Source organism: Triticum aestivum, chromosome 1A (genome assembly GCF_018294505.1).
Source record: "Triticum aestivum cultivar Chinese Spring chromosome 1A, IWGSC CS RefSeq v2.1, whole genome shotgun sequence".
In the NCBI taxonomy this organism is placed as follows: Eukaryota; Viridiplantae; Streptophyta; class Magnoliopsida; order Poales; family Poaceae; genus Triticum; species Triticum aestivum.
In genome coordinates this window covers 436751240-436773915 of record NC_057794.1, presented here as the reverse complement: position 1 = coordinate 436773915, position 22676 = coordinate 436751240, and positions in this window count along the sequence as shown.

Genomic DNA, 22676 nt, shown 5'->3' with positions numbered 1-22676 from the left:
TAAATATGATTAGTTCATCGTTCCTGATTCAGCCTATTATGAATAAACATGTTTGCAATGACAATTAGAGATCATAGTTTCTTGTGCCATGCTTAATTAGCTAGGAGCTTATAATGGTTTACCTTGCGTGCCAACATGCTATTAAAATGGTTGTGATGTGGTATGATAGGGTGGTATCCTCTTTTGAACGATTCGAGTGGCTTGACTTGGCACATGTTCACGCATGTAGTTGAAAAAAAATCAACATAGCCTCTATGATATTTATGTTCATGGTGCATTATATCCTACTCATGCTTGCATTCGGTGTTGATTAATTTTAATGCATGTTCATGACTGTTGTCGCTCTCTAGTTGGTCGCTTCCCAGTCTTTTTCTAGCCTTCACCTGTACTAAGCGGGAATACTGCTTGTGCATCCAACTCCATAAACCCCATAATTATTCCATATGAGTCCACCATACCTACCTATATACAGTATCTACCTACCGTTCCAAGTAAATTTGTATGTGCCAAACTCTAAACCTTCAAATAAACATTCTGTTTTGTATGCTCAAATAGCTCATGTATCAACTAGGGTTGTCCGTATCTTCCATGTTAGGCGTGTTATTCTCAAGAGGAGTGGACTCCGCTCCTCACTCATGAGAAAATGGTTGGTCACCGGGATGCCCAGTCCCATGCTTTATGCAAATCAAATCAAAATAATTTCAAACAAAACTCCCCCTGGGACTCTTGTTAGTCGGAGGCACTCGTTGTTTCGAGCAAGCCATGGATTGGTGCTTGTTGGTGGAGGGGAGTATAAACTTTACCATTCTGTTTGGGAACCGCCTATAATGTGTGTAGCATGGAAGATATCGCCATCTCTTGGTTGTTATGTTGACAGTGAAATTATTACCGCTCAAAATATTATTCATCTCTATTTCAAAATCGAGCTCTGGCACCTCTACAAATCCCTGCTTCCCTCTGCGAAGGGCCTATCTATTTACTTTTATGTTGAGTCATCATCCTCTTATTAAAAAGCACCAGTTGGAGAGCACCGCTGTCATTTGAATTCATTACTGTTAGTTTACATTGAGTATGACTTGACTGGATCTCTTTTTCCATGAATTACAATGTCTAGTCAGTCCTTGATCTTTAAAGGTGCTCTGCATTTATGTTTTGCGATCTCAGAAAGGGCTAGCGAGATACCATCTTGTTATATCATATTATGATTGTTTTGAGAAAGTGTTGTCATCTGAGATTTATTATTATTGCTCGCTAGTTGATTATGCCATTGATATGAGTAAACATGAAACCTATGCGTTATTGTGAATATGGTTAGTCTATAATCTTTGCTGAAAACTTGAATGTTGGTGTCGGTGTCAAAACCGGCGGATCTCGGGTAGGGGGTCCTGAACTGCGCTTCTAGGCGGATGGTAACAGGAGGCAAGGGACACAACGTTTTACCCAGGTTCGGGCCCTCTTGATGGAGGTAAAACCCTACGTCCTGCTCGATTAATATTGATGATATGGGTAGTACAAGAGTAGATCTACCACGAGATCAAGGAGGCTAAACCCTAGAAGCTAGCCTATGGTATGATTGTTGTATGATGAAGTTGTCCTATGGACTAAAACCCTCCGGTTTATATAGACACCGGAGAGGGTTAGGGTTACACAAAGTCGGTTACAATGGTAGGAGATCTTGAATATCCGCATCACCAAGCTTGCCTTCCACGCCAAGGAAAGTCCCATCCGAACACGGGACGAAGTCTTCAATCTTGTATCTTCATAGTCCTGGAGTCCGGGTGAAGGTATAGTCCGGCTACCCGAACACCCCCTAATCCAGGACTCCCTCAGTAGCCCCTGAACCAGGCTTCAATGATGACGAGTCCGGCGCGCAGATTGTCTTCGGCATTGCAAGGCGGGTTCCTCCTCCAATTCTTCATAAAAGTTTGTAAACACCAAGAGTAGTGTCCGGCTCTGCAAAATAAGTTTCCACGTATTACCACAGAGAGAATAATATTAACACAAATCTAATCTGCTGACATATTCCGCAGCGTGACATCACACTACGGCCAAGCCTTTATCCAAATCATTTTCACTTCTCCACCTCAGCGTGTTTTGCGAGGCGGTTTCCTTGGCACGTCTTGTTAAAGCAGAGATCGTGTCCCCCATTTACGGGATTCTCATCAATACGGACGTGGGTAACCCAACCGCGCCACTTATCACGGCGCTTGGGAGGCAAGCGAGTTTTACTAGGCTGGTGGGGACGCATAGTCGCGTCCATCCATATAAGGGGATAAGGATCCACCTTTTTATCTACGCCTTCTTCCTCCTTTGCCTATCCATCTTCTGCGCACCCGAGCTCCAGCGCCCAAGCCCGCACTTCCTACGTCAACCTTCTCCAACAATGTCCGGAGCGGGAGGCAAGTGGATGGTCTCCTCCGTCACGGAGGGCCATGTCAAAAAGCTAAGGAAGGCTGGATACTTGTCCAAAGACATCGCGCACTGGCTTCCTGAGGAGGGGCAGCTTCTCCCCACCCCGAGGCCCCAGGAGAGGGTAGTATTTCTTCCCCACTTCCTCCGCGGACTGGGTTTTCCTCTCCACCCATTTGTCCGCGGAGTCATGTTCTACTATGGCCTAGATTCCCACGATCTAGCCCCGAACTTCGTCCTCAATATCTCAGCGTTTATCGTCGTGTGCGAGGCCTTCCTCTGCATCCGCCCCCATTTCGGCCTCTGGCTCAAGACCTTCAACGTCAAGCCAAAGGTGGTGCGCGGCAACCAGGCAGAGTGCAGAGGTGCCATGGCGGGCAAAATAGCCAACGTCCTATGGCTCGAGGGCTCCTTTGTGGAGACCTTGAAGGGGTGGCAGTTAGGGTGGTTTTACATCACCGAACCACGCGATCCGAAGTGGATCGCAGCCCCTGAATTCCGATCCGGACCCCCTACGCGGCTCACGTCCTGGAAGGAGACGGGCTTGTCATAGGGCGACGAAGAAGAGGTGACCGGACTGCAAAAATGCATCCAGTCCCTGGTAAACAAGCAGCTCAAGCTTGTCAACATAGTCCAGGTCATGCTCGTCCGCCGGATCCTTCCGTGTCAAGAACGGGACTTCAATTTGTGGGAGTTCAACCCGGCGCAGCATCGAACTCTGAGCAGGCTCTTCGACACGACGTACGAAGATGTCTGGAAGGGGCTAACCAAAGGTGCCGAGGCTCCCACATCCGCCTCCGAAGACCGCGGATTCAGCTCGCAGCGTCCTGCTGGCGAGGTGAGATATTTTCATCTTTTACAGGATGTTAAGTTTTTTTTCATAGTTTGACTCTATGCGGGATCTAAACTCCCTTACCTTTGATAGGATTGGCAGGTGCAGTCCGGACTGATTAACTGTCCGGCTCCCTTGCCCGAAGACCCAGCCCCTGCTCTCCTAGTGAAGCTGCTGGTTCCGGCACCTTATGTGGTGCCAGAGAAGAAGGCCAAGAAGAAGAAGGCCACGGGGACTCGAAAGAGTTCCCGGCATATGGTGGTGTCGGACTCGTCGTCCGACGAGTCCGAGACGCACTCCTCCCGTGAAGATGAGGAGGAGGAAGAAGAAACCTCTCCCCCTCCAGCGGGGGGAGGAAAGAAGAGGAAGGCCGCCCCAGTAGGGGAGGCCGAAGGGTCCAAGAAGAGGAAAACCCCTCCGTCGGACTACGCCCCCGACGCCGACGAGGACGAAGAGGAGTGGCCAGACAGGGCCAAGCATCCGGCGAAATCGTAAGTGTTCGGATACCAGAGTAACTCATGATATTCCTTTTGTTGCACAGCTTTCCCTAATGTCGAATATAATCATGCAGCCCGCCAAAGGACGGGCTCGACGAGTCGTCGAGCGGCTCTCTGGACTCATCGGACGTGAATTCAGTTCCGCCCGCTGCCTCCCCCTGTGCCGCGAATGACGCCAAAGTGGCATCACGACAAGCTCCGAGGCAAGAGGAGGTGGTCCAGGAGGAGCCGCGAGGCGACCTCCCGGACTCCAGGAGTAAAGGGGACAAGACCCCCCAGGGCTCCAAGTCCAGCTTTAAGCCGGACACCGCGCCGGAATCGTCAACGGTTCCGGACCGTGGCAGGCGAACTCCTGCCAAGAGGAGCAAGCCTATTGAGTCGGCGTCCTCCGTCCAACCGGAGGCGCCGGACAATCTGCTGGAGGTGCTTAAGGGCGCCTCCATCGACGAGGAGCACCGTACCATAATGAGTACGGTGGTCCAGAAGGTTCGGTCCGCCAAAAGCGAACTGACTGAAGCTTGTGCTAGCTTTCTAACAGGCTTCGAGGTAAGTAAAAAATATGTAAAAATATTACCGCATAGACAGTAGCCCCTGATGCTCTGTTTGGCGTTCGGAAAGAAAAGTCGAATAGAGGATCTATTAAATATCGTAGGAGTCTAACTAAAAAGGAGTCAATATACGTATGCAGGATTCGCTGCTGGCCACCGCCGCACTGACTGCGGAGGTGGGTGCCCTGAAGCAGGGCCTCGAGCGGACCGAGCAAGAGCTCGGCCTTGCCAAACGGCAGCTCGAGGAGAAAGAAGGTAAGAGATACCTTATAGAAAAAATGCCTATAAGAGGACGCAATTGCAAAAAATGACAGGAGTATACTGCTTATTTGTAGGGGCCACAACTGAGGTGGCGACCCTCAAGCAGGCGATGTCCGAGGCCGAGAAGAAAGCGGCCACGGAGTGCACCGAGCGGGAGAAATTTGAGGCGCGAGTTGGCGAGGTGCAGCAAGAGCTTCAGGCTCTCATGAAAAAACATGAGAGTTTGGAGCTTTACTCGAAGACGCGAGCGTCCGAGCTTGCTACGGCCCTTAAAACTGCCAAATCTGCCAAGGACGAAGCCCAGAAGGCCCTCCAGGAATTGGATGCGGTGAAAAAGATAGCGGCGGGTAAGGCATTCTCTATGCAAACCAGACATATAAAAGTAAACTACTTGTTACTTACCCGAATCTGGAGCTCTCCAGGGGCATTCGCAGATCTTCCCCACAGCATATCCAATGCCGCCGCATTCTACCGAGCCGAGGAAGGAAGCTCGACAGAGAAGTTGTTCTGGTCTTAGTATGCTGAGGCCGGACACCCTGTGCCCTTGAGCGACTAGCTGAAGCAGCTGGTCGAGCTCCACAAGGCGGCCGAACAGGCCCTGAAGGGCTTCATAGTTCGGCTGTGTCCTGGAGAGGCCCTACCTGGGAGCTACTTCGGACTGGTGTGGCGGCTGGTGGAGGCTTGTCCAAGGCACGAGGTCATCAAGCGCTCCATCTGCATCGAAGGTGCCCGTAGGGCCCTTACCCGTGCAAAGGTGCACTGGGGTAAGCTGGACGGTGAGAAGCTTGTGAGGGACGGGTCGCCGCCGGGGAAGGAGCATCGCAAGCCCGAGAACTATTACAAGGATGTTCTGGCTGGTGCCCGCCTTATGGCGGATGAATGTACCAAGGATGTAATTTTTGAATGAACTCGCTCGTGTTATCCTGTGCGCTGAAAACTTGTTCATATGCGCTAAGAAATGCTTGTTGAATTTAAAATATTACTTTCTGTGCGGCCGTTTATCAAAAAATTGAGAGATGGCCAGTCGTCGGCTTCTGCCCCCATGCCACTAGTGCTGGGGTGTTCGGGATAAACCTGAGCGCTCTTTTTCCCATGATTGGGTCCGTCGAGGGAGGCGCTCAGCACAACGAACAAGGCAATCGGACTATAATGCTTGAACACTCTCACTTAGCCATAGAACTCTATATTTTTAAATTTTGGCGAAGCCCCTAGTATTCGGAAGACCGAGTTTGGGGCGCTATCCACGCCTTGGCCGGACAAAGCCGGTTCCTCGCTCGAAGCGGCATAAGTCTTTAAGGACTCGAAAAACCTCTCGAACAGCGACCGGTCTCTCGCCTCATCATGATAGTCAGTTTTAGCTTTCTCTACTGAGGTGCTCAGCCCAGCTCAACTGGGGCACAATCACAGTAGTTCTCCTAGTGCTACCTTAGCCGATATAGCGGAACGTAAGGCACCAAAACATAGGAGCCGGGCAAACCCAACTATTGACCCAAATCATGATTCGGAGCCGATGCATATAGTGCTATAAGTTTGGGGTGCCGCACTTGTGAAAGTGTACGGACTTCTCACGCCATATTGATGGGTACTGAAGCCCCTGGCGTATTTTTGACGTACCACGGTGTACGGTCGCAACATGTTATTAATAAACATATATATAAAAAGAGGATAATGCAAAAAATAGACAAAAAGCTATGCATTGTTTATAGAAAGGCTGCTATGAAAGCGGAACGGTACAAATAGTGCGATAAGCAAAAGAAATTGGACTATTTAACATGTCCTGGCCAGGGGCAGGCCGCGGAATTGTATTAAAAAACAGGTATACTGCTCATAATAGAGACCACCTGGGAGTTCCATAATGCGGCGTGGCTTGTCTGCTTTCCTGGATCTTGCATCGTTTGTGCGGCAGTTGAATTGCCGAACAGGTCGTCCGAAGTATGGAGTCCTGAGAGTGAGGAAGAAAGAAAAAAAGGAATCTGGCAGCCCCTGGTGCGGTTTAAGCCATTTTTCGGGCGTGCCATGATAGTGCCCCTTCCCCTGTGCCCATGGTATTTTCAAGAGCGTAGTTATGTACGCGAAGCACTGGTTTTGCTATATCGCGAGGGCTAGGGTTGGGGCCGCATTGCTACGCTATCTCAAAACGTGCCAGGCGGTCTTGTTGTAGGGTACTCCGGGCGCGCTTGACAGTGTCCGGCTTTTTGAAGGCCGAACTAGAGAACTGCCTAGAGAGGCTGCTTTGTACTTCTGCTGCGAGCGCTGCCGTGTGCTCCTCCGTTCGGAGGGAGCGTTCGGTGTTCCCATTGACCGTGATTACTCCTCTAGGGCCTGGCATCTTGAGCTTGAGGTATGCATAGTGCGGTACCGCGTTGAATTTTCCGAATGCGGTTCGCCCGAGCAGTGCGTGATAGCCACTGCGGAACGGGACTATGTCGAAGATTAACTCCTCGCTTCAGAAGTTATCCGGGGATCCAAAGACCACTTCCAGTGTGACTGAGCCTGTACAGTTGGCTTCTATACCTGGTATGACGCCTTTAAAGGTCATTTTGGTGGGCTTGATCCTCGAGGGATCTATGCCCATTTTTCGCACTGTATCCTGGTAAAGCAGGTTCAGGCTGCTGCCGCCGTTCATGAGGACTCTTGTGAGATGAAATTCGTCAATGATTGGGTCTAGAACCAATGCGGTGAAGCCGCTGTGACGGATGCTAGTGGGTGGTCCCTTCGATCAAAGGTGATCGGGCAGGAGGACCATGGGTTGAACTTTGGGGCGACTGGCTCAATCGCATATACGTCTCGTAACGCACGCTTCCGCTCCCTCTTGGGGATGTGGGTTGCGTATATCATGTTCTCCGTCCGCACTTGAGGGGGAAATCCCTTCTGTCCACTATTGTTCGGCGGCCTAGGCTCCTCCTTGTTGTCGCTATACAGCCCCTTGTCTTTGTTTTCGGCTCTTAACTTGCCTGCCTGCTTGAACACTCAACAATCCCTGTTGTTGTGATTGGCTGGCTTTTCGGGGGTGCCATGTTTCTGGCACAACCGGTCGAGTATTCGTTCCAAACTGGACGGGCCCTAAGTATTTCTTTTGAATGGCTTTTTCCATTGACCGGATTTGTAGCCTCGGAATCCGGCATTAACTGTCGTATCCTCGTTCATGTCGCTGTCAACGCGGCGCTTTTGTTTGTTCCGACGCGACTTGTCACTTTTGTCCTTGGTATTCGAATTACCAGGGTTCTTGGTTAGGTTGTTGCTGCGAGCTAGCCAGCTGTCCTCTCCCGCGCAAAAGCGGGTCATGAGTGTCGTGAGGGCTGCCATAGATTTCGGCTTTTCCTGTCGCAGGTGCCGGGCCAGCCACTCGTCACGGATATTATGCTTGAAGGCCGCTAAGGCCTCTGCGTCCAAACAGTCGACTATCTGGTTTTTCTTTGTAGGAACCGTGTCCAGAATTGCCTGGCCGATTCCTCTGGCTGCTGAATTATGTGTCTTAGGTCATCGGTGTCCGGTGGTCGCACATAAGTGCCCTGGAAGTTGTCAAGGAATGCGGCTTCCAGGTCCTCCTGCTGCCTCCCCCTGTGCCGCGGATGACGCCGAAGTGGCGTCGCGACAAGCTCCGGGGCAAGAGGAGGTGGTCCAGGAGGAGCCGTGAGGCGACCTCCCAGACTCCAGGAGTAAAGGGGACAAGACCCCCCAGGGCTCCAAGTCCGGCTTTAAGCCGGACACCACGCCGGAATCGTCAACAGTTCCGGACCGTGGCAGGCGAACTCCTGCCAAGAGGAGCAAGCCTATTGAGTCGGCGTCCTCCGTCCAACCGGAGGCGCCGGACAATCTGCTGGAGGTGCTTAAGGGCGCCTCCATCGACGAGGAGCACCGTACCATAATGAGTACGGTGGTCCAGAAGGTTCGGTCCGCCAAAAGCGAACTGACTGAAGCTTGTGCTAGCTTTCTAACAGGCTTCGAGGTAAGTAAAAAATATGTAAAAATATTACCGCATAGACAGTAGCCCCTGATGCTCTGTTTGGCGTTCGGAAATAAAAGCCGAATAGAGGATCTATTAAATATCGCAGGAGTCTAACTAAAAAGGAGTCAATATACGTATGCAGGATTCGCTGCTGGCCACCGCCGCACTGACTGCGGAGGTGGGTGCCCTGAAGCAGGGCCTCGAGCGGACCGAGCAAGAGCTCGGCCTTGACAAACGGCAGCTCGAGGAGAAACAAGGTAAGAGATACCTTATAGAAAAAATGCCTATAAGAGGACGCAATTGCAAAAAATGACAGGAGTATACTGCTTATTTGTAGGGGCCACAACTGAGGTGGCGACCCTCAAGCGGGCGCTGTCCGAGGCCGAGAAGAAAGCAGCCACGAAGCGCACCGAGCGGGATAAATTTGAGGCGCGGGTTGGCGAGGTGCAGCAAGAGCTTCAGGCTCTCATGAAAAAACATGAGAGTTTGGAGCTCGACTCGAGGATGCGAGCGTCCGAGCTTGCTACGGCCCTTAAAACTGCCAAATCTGCCAAGGACGAAGCCCAGAAGGCCCTCCAGGAATTGGATGCGGTGAAAAAGATAGCGGCAGTAAGGCATTCTCTATGCAAAGCAGACATATAAAAGTAAACTACTTGTTACTTACCCGAATCCAAAGCTCTCCAGGGGCATTCCAAGATCTTCCCCGCAGCATATCCAATGCCGCCGCATTCTACCGAGCCGAGGAAGGCAGCTCGACGGAGAAGTTGTTCTGGTCTCAGTACGCTGAGGCCGGACACCCTGTTCCCTTGAGCGACCAGATGAAGCAGCTGGTCGAGCTCCACAAGGCAGCCAAACAGGCCCTGAAGGGCTTCATAGTTCGGCTGTGGCCTGGAGAGGCCCTGCCTGGGAGCTACTTCGGACTGGTGCGGTGGCTGGTGGAGGCTTGTCCAAGGCTCGAGGTCATCAAGCGCTCCGTCTGCATCGAAGGTGCCCGTAGGGCCCTTGCCCGTGCAAAGGTGCACTGGGGTAAGCTGGACGGTGAGAAGCTTGTGAGGGACGGGCCGCTGCCGAGGAAGGAGCATTGCAAGCCCGAGAACTATTACAAGGATGTTCTGGCTGGTGCCCGCCTTATGGCGGATGAATGTACCAAGGATGTAATTTTTGAATGAACTCGCTCGTGTTATCCTGTGCGCTGAAAACTTGTTCATATGCGCTAAGCAATGCTTGTTGAATTTAAAATATTACTTTCTGTGCGGCTGTTTATCAAAAAATTGAGAGATGGCCAGTCGTCGGCTTCTGCCCCCATGCCACTAATGCTGGGGTGTTCGGGATAAACCTGAGCGCTCTTTTTCCCATGATTGGGTCCGTCGAGGGAGGCGCTCAGCACAACGAACAAAGCAATCGGACTATAATGCTTGAACACTCTCACTTAGCCATAGAACTCTATAATTTTAAATTTCGGCGAAGCCCCTAGTATTCGGAAGACCGAGTTCGGGGCGCTATCCACGCCTTGGCCGGACAAAGCCGGTTCCTCGCTCGAAGCGGCATAAGTCTTTAAGGACTCGAAAAACCTCTCGAACAGCGACCGGTCTCTCGCCTCATCATGACAGTCAGTTTTAGCTTTCTCTACTGAGGTGCTCAGCCCAGCTCAACTGGGGCACAATCGCAGTAGTTCTCCTAGTGCTACCTTAGCTGATATAGCGGAACGTAAGGCACCAAAACATAGGAGCCGGGCAAACCCAACTATTGACCCAAATCATGATTCGGAGCCGATGCATATAGTGCTATAAGTTCGGGGTGCCGCACTTGTGAAAGTGTACGGACTTCTCACGCCATATTGATGGGTACTGAAGCCCCTGGCGTATTTTTGCCGTACCACGGTGTACGGACGCAACATGTTATTAATAAACATATATATAAAAAGAGGATAATGCAAAAAATAGACAAAAAGCTATGCATTGTTTATAGAAAGGCTGCTATGAAAGCGGAACGATACAAATAGTGCGATAAGCAAAAGAAATTGGACTATTTAACATGTCCTGGCCAGGGGCAGGCCGCGGAATTGTATTAAAAAACAGGTATAGTGCTCGTAATAGAGACCACCTGGGAGTTCCATAATGCGGCATGGCTTGTCTGCTTTCCTGGATCTTGCATCATTTGTGCGGCAGTTGAATTGCCGAACGGGTCGTCCGAAGTATGGAGTCCTGAGAGTGAGGAAGAAAGGAAAAAGGAATCTGGCAGCCCCTGGTGCGGTTTAAGCCATTTTTCGGGCATGCCATGATAGTGCCCCTTCCCCTGTGCCCATGGTATTTCAAGAGCGTAGTTATGTACGCGAAGCACTGGTTTTGCTATATCGCGATGGCTAGGGTTGGGGCCGCATTGCTACGCTAGCTCAGAACGTGCCAGGCGGTCTTGTTGTAGGGTACTCCGGGCGCGCTTGACAGTGTCCGGCTTTTTGAAGGCCGAATTGGAGAACTGCCTAGAGAGGCTGCTTTGTACTTCTGCTGCGAGCGCTGCCATGTGCTCCTCCGTTCGGAGGGAGCGTTCGGTGTTCCCATTGACCGTGATTACTCCTCTAGGGCCTGGCATCTTGAGCTTGAGGTATGCATAGTGCGGTACCGCATTGAATTTTGCGAATGCGGTTCGCCCGAGCAGTGCGTGATAGCCACTGCGGAACGGGACTATGTCGAAGATTAACTCCTCGCTTCGGAAGTTATCCGGGGATCCGAAGACCACTTCCAGTGTGACTGAGCCTGTACAGTTGGCTTCTACACCTGGTATGACGCCTTTAAAGGTCGTTTTGGTGGGCTTGATCCTCGAGGGATCTATGCCCATTTTTCGCACTGTATCCTGGTAAAGCAGGTTCAGGCTGCTGCCGCCGTCCATCAGGACTCTTGTGAGATGAAATCCGTCAACGATTGGGTCTAGAACCAATGCGGCGAAGCCGCTGTGACGGATGCTAGTGGGGTGGTCCCTTCGATAAAAGGTGATCGGGCAGGAGGACCATGGGTTGAACTTTGGGGCGACTGGCTCTATCGCATATACGTCCCGTAACGCACGCTTCCGCTCCCTCTTGGGGATGTGGGTTGCGTATATCATGTTCACCGTCCGCACTTGCGGGGGAAATCCCTTCTGTCCACTATTGTTCGGCGGCCTGGGCTCCTCCTCGTTGTCGCTATACAGCCCCTTGTCTTTGTTTTCGGCTCTTAACTTGCCTGCCTGCTTGAACACCCAACAATCCCTGTTGGTGTGATTGGCTGGCTTTTTGGGGGTGCCATGTATCTGGCACAACCGGTCGAGTATTCGTTCCAAACTGGATGGGCCCTGAGTATTTCTTTTGAATGGCTTTTTCCGTTGACCAGATTTGTAGCCTCGGAGTCCGGCATTAACTACCGTATCCTCGTTGCTGTCGCTGTTAACGCGGCGCTTTTGTTTGTTCCGACGCGACTTGTCACTTTTGTCCTTGGTATTCGAATTACCAGGGTTCTTGGTTAGGTTGTTGCTGCGAGCTAGCCAGCTGTCTTCTCCCGCGCAAAAGCGGGTCATGAGTGTCGTGAGGGCTGCCATAGATTTTGGCTTTTCCTGTCCCAGGTGCCGGGCCAGCCACTCGTCACGGATATTATGCTTGAAGGCCACTAAGGCCTCTGCGTCCGGACAGTCGACTATCTGGTTTTTCTTTGTTAGGAACCGTGTCCAGAATTGCCTGGCCGATTCCTCTGGCTGCTGAATTATGTGGCTTAGGTCATCGGCGTCCGGTGGTCGCACATAAGTGCCCTGGAAGTTGTCAAGGAATGCGGCTTCCAGGTCCTCCCAAGAACCGATTGAGTCTGCTGGCAAGCTGTTAAGCCAATGCCGGGCCGGTCCCTTAAGTTTGAGTGGGAGGTATTTGATGGCGTGTAGATCATCACCGCGGGCCATGTGGATATGAAGGAGATAATCCTCGATCCATACTGCATGATCTGTTGTGCCATTGTATGACTCGATGTTTACGGGTTTGAAGCCCTCAGGGATTTTATGATCCATTACTTCATCTGTGAAGCATAGTGGGTGTGTGGCGCCTCTGTATTGGGCTATATCACGACGCAGCTCGAAGGAGCTTTGTCTGCTGAGTTCGGCCCGACCGGATTCATGGCATCCAGAGTGATGATCACCGTCATGTGCTGTGGGGCGCCTGCGCGATCCGTAGATCGATCTTGTTTGCCTTGCCTTGTCCTCCAGTATGTCGCGCAGGTCGGGCGTACTTTCTCGTGCCTTAGTATTCTTGACGCGGTGCCGGGGCATGGCTTGAGTGGAGGGCCGAGAGGCCTCTCTGCCGCGGCCACGAGGTGGCCGGTCGGCCATGTCATGCGCTGGTGATGTAGGTGCTTCCTCCTCTAGTCGGGGTAGCAGCCTGCACTTTGGGTAACTCTTGGAGGGGCGTTCAAGTTCATACTCTTTGGCCGCAAGGACTTCAGTCCATCTGTTAGCTAGCAAATCTTGATTAGCTCTAAGTTGTTGCTGCTTTTTCTTGAGGCTGCCTGCCGTGGCCATAAGCCTACGTTAAAAACGCTCTTGTTCGGCGAGATACTCTGGCACGACGAACTCATCGTCGTCGAGGCTTGCCTCGTCTTCGGAGGGAGGCGTATAATTATCGTCCTCAACCTCTTGGTCTGCCGCCCTCTCGTGAGGGCTGGCTTCTCTGTCCTCCTGTGCTGAATCTTACTGGAGGGGGTGTCCTTCGGTGCTATCCGGAGTAGTATTATCTCCTGTGCTGGAATCACTGTTTTTGCTTTGGCGGGATTTAGAGTGGCGCCGCTGACGCCGACGCTTGGACTGTTTCTTAGAGGTATCGTCCCCCGCTGTTTCATCACCATCTCCATCCTTTGGAGTGTCCACCATATATATGTCATATGACGAGGTGGCCTTCCAGCGCCCTACAGGTGTTGGTTCTTGTTCGTCTCCTGCATCATCATCCATGCCGTCGATGTCTTCGGAGTCGAAGTCAAGCATGTCGGTTAAGTCGTCGACAGTGGCTACGAAGTGGGTGGTGGGTGGGTTTTGAATTTCTTCATCGTCCGTATCCCAACCTTGTTGACCGTAATCCGGCCAAGGCTCTCCTGATAAAGAGAGAGACTTTAGGGAATTCAGGATGTCGCTGAAGGGCGAGTGCTGAAAGATGTCAGCGGCGGTGAACTCCATTATCGGCGCCCGATCGGATTCGATCGGCAGGGGCGCGGGGGGCTCAGAGTTCGAAGAGGAATCCGGCTCCTCGGAGTCACAGGCCATGTGGAGTGCGGGGCTGGAGTTCGGCTCGATCGCCTCTGAGATCGCAGCCCCTGAGGCAGCGTCCAACCGCTGATCCTCGATCGGCGCAGTAGGCTCCGAATCAATGGTCGGAACCGATGCGTGTGCGGCCTCCAAGGCGCTGTTTGGCGGCAGAGCTATATCATGCCCGTCGAGACAGTGCGGCGCGCTTGGCTGTGGCTCGAATCCGTCGAAGATCAAGTCCCCACCGATGTCAGCCGTGTAGTTTAGGCTTCCAGACCTGACCTGATGGCCAGGGGCATAGCTTTCGATCTGCTCAAGGTGGCCAAGCGAATTGGCCAGCAGTGTGAAGCCGCCGAAGGCGAAGATCTATCCGGGGAGAAAATTCTCACCCTGGACTGCATTGTTGTTGATGATCGAAGGATCCATCGGGCCTAAAAGCGACAACACATAGGAACTCTCAATGAAAGCACCAATGTCGGTGTCAAAACCGACGGATCTCGGGTAGGGGGTCCCGAACTGCGCGTCTAGGCGGATGGTAACAGGAGGCAAGGGACACAATGTTTTACCCAGGTTCGGGCCCTCTTGATGGAGGTAAAACCCTACGTCCTGCTCAATTAATATTGATGATATGGGTAGTACAAGAGTAGATCTACCACGAGATCAAGGAGGCTAAACCCTAGAAGCTAGCCTATGGTATGATTGTTGTATGATGAAGTTGTCCTACAGAGTAAAACCCTCCAGTTTATATAGACACCGGAGAGGGTTAGGGTTACACAAAGTCGGTTACAATGGTAGGAGATCTTGAATATCCGCATCGCCAAGCTTGCCTTCCACGCCAAGGAAAGTCCCATCCGGGCACGGGACGAAGTCTTCAATCTTGTATCTTCATAGTCCTGGAGTCCGGCTGAAGGTATAGTCTGGCTACCCGAACACCCCCTAATCCAGGACTCCCTCAGTTGGCTTTACATATTTACAACAACAAGAGCAAACAGAGTTTGTAAAAGTTTTTCTTTATCATTTTCAAGCAAAGGTTTAAGCTTGGGGGAGTTGATACGTCTCCGTTGTATCTACTTTTCCAAACACTTTTGCCCTTGTTTTGGACTCTAACTTGCATGATTTGAATGGAACTAACCCAGACTGACGTTGTTTTCAGCAGAATTGCCATGGTGTTATTTATGTGCAAAAACAAAAGTTCTCGGAATGACCTGAAACTCCACAGAGCGTATTTTTGGAAATAATAAAAAATACTGGAAAAAGATCAAGGCCAGGGGGCCCACACCCTAGCCACAAGGGTGGGGGCGCGCCCCCTACCTCGTGGTCCCCCTGGAGCTCCTCCGACCTCAACTCCAACTCTATATATTCACTTTCGGGGAGAGAAAAATAAGGGAGAAGGATTCATCGTGTTTTACGATACGAAGCCGCTGCCAAGCCCTAAAACCTCTCGGGAGGGCTGATCTAGAGTCCATTCGGGGCTCCGGAGAGGGGAATCCGTCGTCGTCGTCATCATCAACCATCCTCCATCAGCAATTTCATGATGCTCACTGTCGTGCGTGAGTAATTCCATCGTAGGCTTGCTGGACGGTGATGGGTTGGATGAGATTTATCATGTAATCGAGTTAGTTTTGTTAGGGTTTGATCCCTAGTATCCACTATGTTCTGAGATTGATGTTGCTATGACTTTGCTATGCTTAATGCTTGTCACTAGGGCCCGAGTGCCATGATTTCAGATCTGAACCTATTATGTTTTTATGAATATATGTGAGTTCTTGATCCTATCTTGCAAGTCTATAGTCACCTACTATGTGTTATGATCCGGCAACCCCAAAGTGACAATAATCGGGACCACTCCCGGTGATGACTGTTGGGGATATTACTACTGGACGTAACCGGCCAGGAGTAGCCGGATTAGCTTTATGAAGATTAGAAGCCCATGAAGACGTAAGGATGATGGCGCTTTATGAAGGCCCAAGGCCCAGAGGCGAGTTAAGGCATGTAGATGTAAACTGACCTTATTATGTAACTTGCATTGTAAGATAGGAAGTGTAGAGACCGAACCGGATACGTTTATGATCCGGCTTCGGGACTCTGTAAACCGGCGGGCGTCAACCTATGTATATAAAGGGACGACCCGGCAGCGGTTTAGGGACAACAGACAACAACTCGAGAGCCAGTCAAAGCGGATTTGCTCCCTGGTCATCGAAACCCTAGCAATACCAATCACAACTAGACGTAGGCTTTTACCTTCATCGAAGGGGCCGAACTAGTATAAACTCCCCGTGTCCCCTTGTCCGGTTTAACCCCTTTAAGCTAACCCATTGCGATGGCTCCACGACTAAGTCCTTTCACGAGGACATCTGTCATGACAAACCCACGACAGTTGGCACCCACCGTGGGGCTATCGCACGATGGTTTCGAGTTCTTAAAGGGCAGCTTTGATGGACTCAAGGGATACGCTGTGGGCCGGATGACGAAGAGTCATCGCGGCAAGCTCTACATCGACAATGCAGGATGGGGCCCCGAGGCTGATTCAATCGAATACGGGTACCGGGTCCCCTTTGGTGGGATTCACGTCTTCATCGGCAAGATTACCGAACCGGGCCCTGAGCTGGACACCTGCACCGACATCATTGAGACGGCTCAGCGTGCGAGCCCTTCCCCGGTTCAGCCCATGGCAAAGCATGTTTTCGTAGGTGTCATCCATGGAGCAGAATATGAGGACGGACCGGCATCCGATGGAGAAACCGTCATCTGCTCCGATGACGAGTCTTCTGGAGAGACCAAATCGCTCTATCAGTTGCAGGATGGCCGGATTAGCGGAGGTTCCGAGGGTAACAGTATTCCGGACTCCCCTGATCTGCCAAACCGGGCTGCTATCTTCTTGGCCAGTACACAGTCAACGCCCCACTCATCAACCGCCGCAGTAATGCTCTCCGGTTCAGCGATACCCACGCCGGCGGGGGCAGGGAGCTCTGCGCCACCTCCGGCTCAAGTTCTGTCTGACTTGCTCGGCGCTTTGGCAACATTGATGGCCACAGAAGTGGACGCAGCAGCCCGAGATCAGCACAATGCGGAGATCGCAAAGGTGAAAGATCAGATAACTCATGCTAAAGAGGACCTAGCGGCAGAGAACGCTAGGATGGCTACAGAACGGGCCGAGTTCGAAGCTCAAGCCTACCAGCTTAGGCTGGATCAGAATGCTTCAGAGGAAGTCATGAGGAGAAGATACCGATCGCATCTCCCATCGAGTTATGAGCCAAGAAATCTCTTCAACACGCCAGGAGCAGGAACTAGTAACCAGCCAATATTAAACCGGACGGAGGCGCCAGGAACAGGAGCGGCGGTTCAGCCACGCATGATGGACCCGCCTCATCAGAACAACATTGTGCCATAGTATGTTCCAACACCTCCCGGGCATTACTCCAACCCGTTGGACAACATTGTGGCCGCCGCTTCACGATTGGCAGCCCTCCCAACCGACGGCGAATCACCAGTTGTGATTGAGGCACGACGAGCCAGGGATCTCCTTCAAACAGCCCTAAACCAGCAGCAGGCATATTCACACAGTCGTGAGAGGATTCATTCCACCCCACCCCCCGTCCAAGCCGGAGCTACAGCAGGCACGTTGAGGATGAACCAGCCGTATCAAGCAGTGCACGTCGCCGTAATTCGCCGCGAGGGCACAACCCGGCAGGGGGAGGTGCTAATGTGCAGGATGTGGTGGATCATGGTCGCGCATGTCGAGAGGCCGAGTTAGCAGCTCTGCACGGAGTCTGTCAACCTACTCCGGTTCACCCTACCGCTTCAGTAGAGCCAGGTGTGGTATTTAGTTCCTTAGGGGTGTTGTGTCTTACCCCTGCTTTGCGTAATATGAGACTGCCCAAGGATTTCAAAGGACCTCGTAAGGTACCCAATTATACTGCCGATCTGCAACCAGAGGCATGGGTTGAAAGCTACGAGATGGCAATGGAGATGTTAGATGTGGATGAAGCGGTATGTGCTAAATACTTCACTGTTGGAAGGAACAGCTCATACTTGGTTGAAGAGCTTACCAACTAACTCTGTCGGATCATGGGCCGAATTGAAGCACCAATTTATCCAGAACTTCAAAGATACTTGTAAGCAGCCCATGTCAATTGTGGATCTGGCCGCTTGTGTCCAAGAGGATGGGGAGTCCACGACCCATTGGGTAAAGCGGGTCTCAGCTATTTTGCATTCATCAGATCGTATCAATGTAGATACCGCAGTGCTAACGTTGGAGGGCAATTGCCATTTTCTGCCGCTCAAACAGAAGTTAGGAAGGCTCAAACGTCACTTCAATGATATGTCAACGCTTATGGCCGCTTTGGTTAAATACGTCGATTCAGATAATACCAAAGACCCTGACTCAAAGGAGGACAAACCAGGGAAAGGGAAAAAGAACGGCAACACTAGGGGTCAGCAGCATAATCCGGCAGGCCATGGGAACAATGGTAAGCGCAAAGCCGACAACAGTTTGGATTCTGTTGCTAACACCAATGCTCAGGAGAATGGTCAGCGTCGTAAGGGCAAGCAGCCCCAGAGGGGCGGAGGTTCCGGCCCCAATTTGGAGCGCTTGTTAAATCAACCCTGTCCAAAGCATGGATCAAAGGAGAAGCCAGCATCGCATCTTTGGAAGGATTGTTATATCATGCGGGATTTCAAGAACTCCAATATGTTTCAGTACGATAATGGCCCGCTCGGCGGTTCAGGAGGTGGTTTCCACGGGCCGGGTTACGGAGGCGGCAGCTCCGGTTCAGGATTTCAGGGAAATCAAACCAGACACAACAATCAAGGGAACCAGGGCAACCAGGGAGGTTACAACCATCAGGGGAACCAGCAGCAGCAGTCGGGTTATCAGAGCAATCCTAAGCAGTTAAATAGTGGGCAGTATCATGTCTTCACCACTAGCTTGTGTAAGCATGACCAGAAGCTTCACAAGAGGGCAGTAAACTCTGTTGAACCGGCGGTGCCTCAGTATTTGCGCTGGTCTGAGCGACCCATTTTGTGGAGTAGAGAGGATCACCCCCCCCCTCGGGTTGACAATTCGGGTCATCTGGCTTTAGTGGTGGCCCCTCAAGTTGGGGGATATAAGTTCACTAAGGTACTCATGGATGGGGGAAGTAGTATCAACATTCTATATTATGATACCTTCCGTCGTATGGGGTTGACAGATAAGAATCTTAAACCGTCAAACACCGTTTTCCATGGTGTGGTGCCTGGCAAGTCTGCATATCCAGTGGGCAAGATAGCCTTAGAGGTGGCTTTTGGAGATGACCATGATTCAAGATCAGAAACATTGACTTTTGAGGTGGTGAAAATCAAAAGTCCGTATCACGCTTTGTTTGGGCGACCAGCTTACGTTAAGTTCATGGCGAGACCATGTTATGTTTATCTACAGCTTAAAATGCCAGGTCATAAGGGGACCATCACAGTATACGGGAGCAGGAAGATCGCTTTGGAATGTGAGGAAGGTGATGCGGCTTATGCTGAGTCGGTTTGTGCCACGGAGGAGCTGAAGTTTTATAAAGACCAACTTGATCCGATAGATATGACTTCTTTGAAAAAGCCAACTACGGAACACGATCCAGCATTGAAATTTAAATCGGCCGCAGACACTAAGATGGTTGATTTTGTTCCTGGTGATTCATCCAAGCAGTTCGGCATCAGCGCTAACCTGGATCCCAAATAGGAAAGCGCGCTAATCGAGTTTATCCGTGAGAACCGGGACATCTTTGCATGGAAGCCTTCTGGCATGCCAGGTGTACCGAGGGAACTTGCTAAGCACACACTTAACATTGATCCTAAGTTTAAACCGGTCCGGCAGTTTCTCCGCCGCTTCAATGAAGAAAGGCGCAAGGCTATTGGTGAGGAGGTAGCTCGGTTGTTGGCCGCGGGGTTTATCGTGGAGGTCTTTCACCCGGAGTGGTTGGCTAATCCGGTGTTGGTTCTTAAGAAAAACAGAATTTGGCGTATGTGTGTAGATTACACAAACTTGAACAAGGCTTGCCCTGCAGACCCCTTTGCCCTCCCTCGTATTGATCAGATCATTGATGATACGGCGGGTTGTGACCGTTTGTGTTTTCTGGATGCTTATTCTGGTTATCATCATATCAAAATGGCAGTTAAGGACCAGGAGAAGACAACTTTCATAACTCCCTTTGGAGCCTTCTGCTATGTCTCCATGCCCTTTGGGCTTAAGAGTGCCCAAGCGACTTATCAACGCTGTGTTCATAATTGTCTTCATAAGCAAATTGGGCGTAATGTTCATGCATATGTGGATGATATTGTGATAAAATCCAGGAAGGAGGAGACGTTGATAGATGGTTTGAGAGAAACCTTTGACAACCTCCGGGTTTACAAGATGATGCTCAATCTGGAAAAGTGTGTCTTTGGTGTCCCGGCAGGCAAACTCTTGGGTTTTCTAGTATCAAACAGAGGCATTGAGGCTAATCCGTAAAAAATCTCAGCAATTACATCTTTGGCTAAACCGGTGTGTATCAATGACGTTCAACGTTTGGCCGGCCGGATTGCGGCTTTGAGCCGGTTTATCAATCGTCTTGGGGAGAAGGTTATCCCTTTATATCACATGCTAAAGAAAACAAATGATTTTGTCTGGAGCGAGGTGGCTGATAAAGCGTTTGAGGATCTGAAGAGGCAGTTAGCTGAACCGCCTGTGCTTGCAGCCCCGATCGATAAAGAGCCATTATTGCTATATGTGGCTGCTAATGCCCGATCTGTTAGCGTGGCTATTGTGGTGGAGCGCAAGGAAGCTGGAAAGGAGTATCCGGTTCAACGGCCGGTTTATTATACCAGTGAGGTGCTCATTGAATCAAAGCAGAGGTATCCACATTGGCAGAATCTGGTGTATGGAGTATTTATGGCAAGCCAGAAGCTTAAACATTATTTTCAGGGCCATCCTATCACGGTGGTCAGTTCAGCCCCTCTGGGAGATATAATTCAAAACAGAGAAGCAACTGGCCGGATTGCCAAGTGGGCTATTGAGCTTGGACCTCACGGGCTCAAATACATACCTCGCACAGCGATCAAATCCCAAGAACTCGTGGACTTCATCAATGATTGGATGGAATTCCAGGCACCAGAGGAAAAGCCAGATAATACGTATTGGACTATTCACTTTGATGGATCCAGACAGTTGGAGGGCTCGGGGGCTGGAGTCATACTAACTTCCCAACGAGGTGACAAGTTTTGTTATGTCCTCCATTTAATGTTCCCTTGTACTAACAATGCAGCTAAGTGAGGCCTTACTCCATGGTCTCCGGATAGCTAAGGGGATGAACTTAAGCCGGGTTAAGTGTTTTGGGGATTCAGATTTGGTGGCTCAACAGGTGTCTGGCACTTGGGATTCTAAAGACCCACTCATGGCTGCATATCGACGAGAGGTGGACACAGTAGCTGGTCACTTCAAAGGTTATCAGGTGGACCATATAGACCGGCGAAAGAACGAGGCGGCGGACGCTTTAAGCCGCCTTGGTTCTCAGCATAAACCGGTCCCACCAAATGTTTTTCTTGACGTGCTGCATAATCCGTCGGTCAAGGTACCAACAGAGGAGGAGTTGGCTATTCCTGACCCGGAGGCTCAATTGGTGGCAGCTTTGCATGTCATACCGGATTGGACAATCCCATACCTGGCTTACATGAACCAGGGCGAGTTACCGGAGGATGAAACATCGGCCCGACAGATAATCCAGCATTCCAAGTCAATGACCATACTCAACGGAGAGCTACATCGTTACAGCATCTCAGCGGCAATTCAGCGTTGTGTCTCTCCTCAAGAGGGTTGTGAGATTTTGCGAGAAATCCATGAAGGGGATTTTGGTCACCACGCCGGCTCAAAGTCTTTGGTAGCTAAAGCTTTTCGCCGCGGTTTTTATTGGTTAACAGCTCACGCTGATGCGGAGGACTTAGTCAAAAGATGTGACAGTTGTCAAATATTCGCACGGCGTGCTCATATTCTGGCTCAGGAGTTGAGGATGATTCCAATAACGTGGCCGTTTTCGACTTGGGGGCTTGATATGGTTGGACCCTTTAAGCGCTCCAAGGACAAAAAGACCCACTTATTAGTGGCAACTGACAAATTCACCAAACGGGTGGAAGCAAAGCCAGTCAGTAAGTGTGATGCGGCCACGGCGGTTCAATTCATCAAAAAGGTGATATTCGGTTTGGCTTTCCACACAGTATTATAACTGATAATGGTACTAATCTATCAAAAGGAGAGATGGAGGAATTTTGCCAACGTGAGCACATCTGGCTTGATATAGCATCGGTGGCTCACCCCCGGTCTAATGGTCAAGCGGAGAGGGCAAATCAAGAAATTTTGAGAGGTATTAAACCCCGGCTTATGGTTCCTTTGAAATGGACACCGGGTTGTTGGGTTGAGGAATTACCTTCTGTGTTATGGAGCATCAACACCACACCAACAGATCTACGGGTTACACACCTTTCTTTATGGTTTATGGAGCGGAGGCAGTTCTTCCTAGTGACATACGTTACGACTCGCCCCATGTGGCAACTTATATTGAAGTTGATAATGAGACAGCACGTCAGGACTCACTGGACTTGTTAGATAAGGAGCGTGATCTTGCAGCAGCACGTTCGGCGATTTATCAACAAGATCTCCGACGTTATCACAGCCGTCGGGTTAAGACCAGAACCTTTCAAGAGGGCGATTTGGTGCTCCGGCTCATCTAGGATCAGACTGATATGCACAAGTTATCCCCACCTTGGGAAGGACCCTTTGTGGTCAGCAAGAATCTGCACAACGGGTCATACTACCTCATTGATGTTCGAGAGCACAAAGACTCACGTAAATCGGAGGAGGAGACCAAGCGGTCGTGGAATATAGCTCTTCTTCGGCCTTACTATACTTGAGCCACAGGCTCTTCATATGTACATAT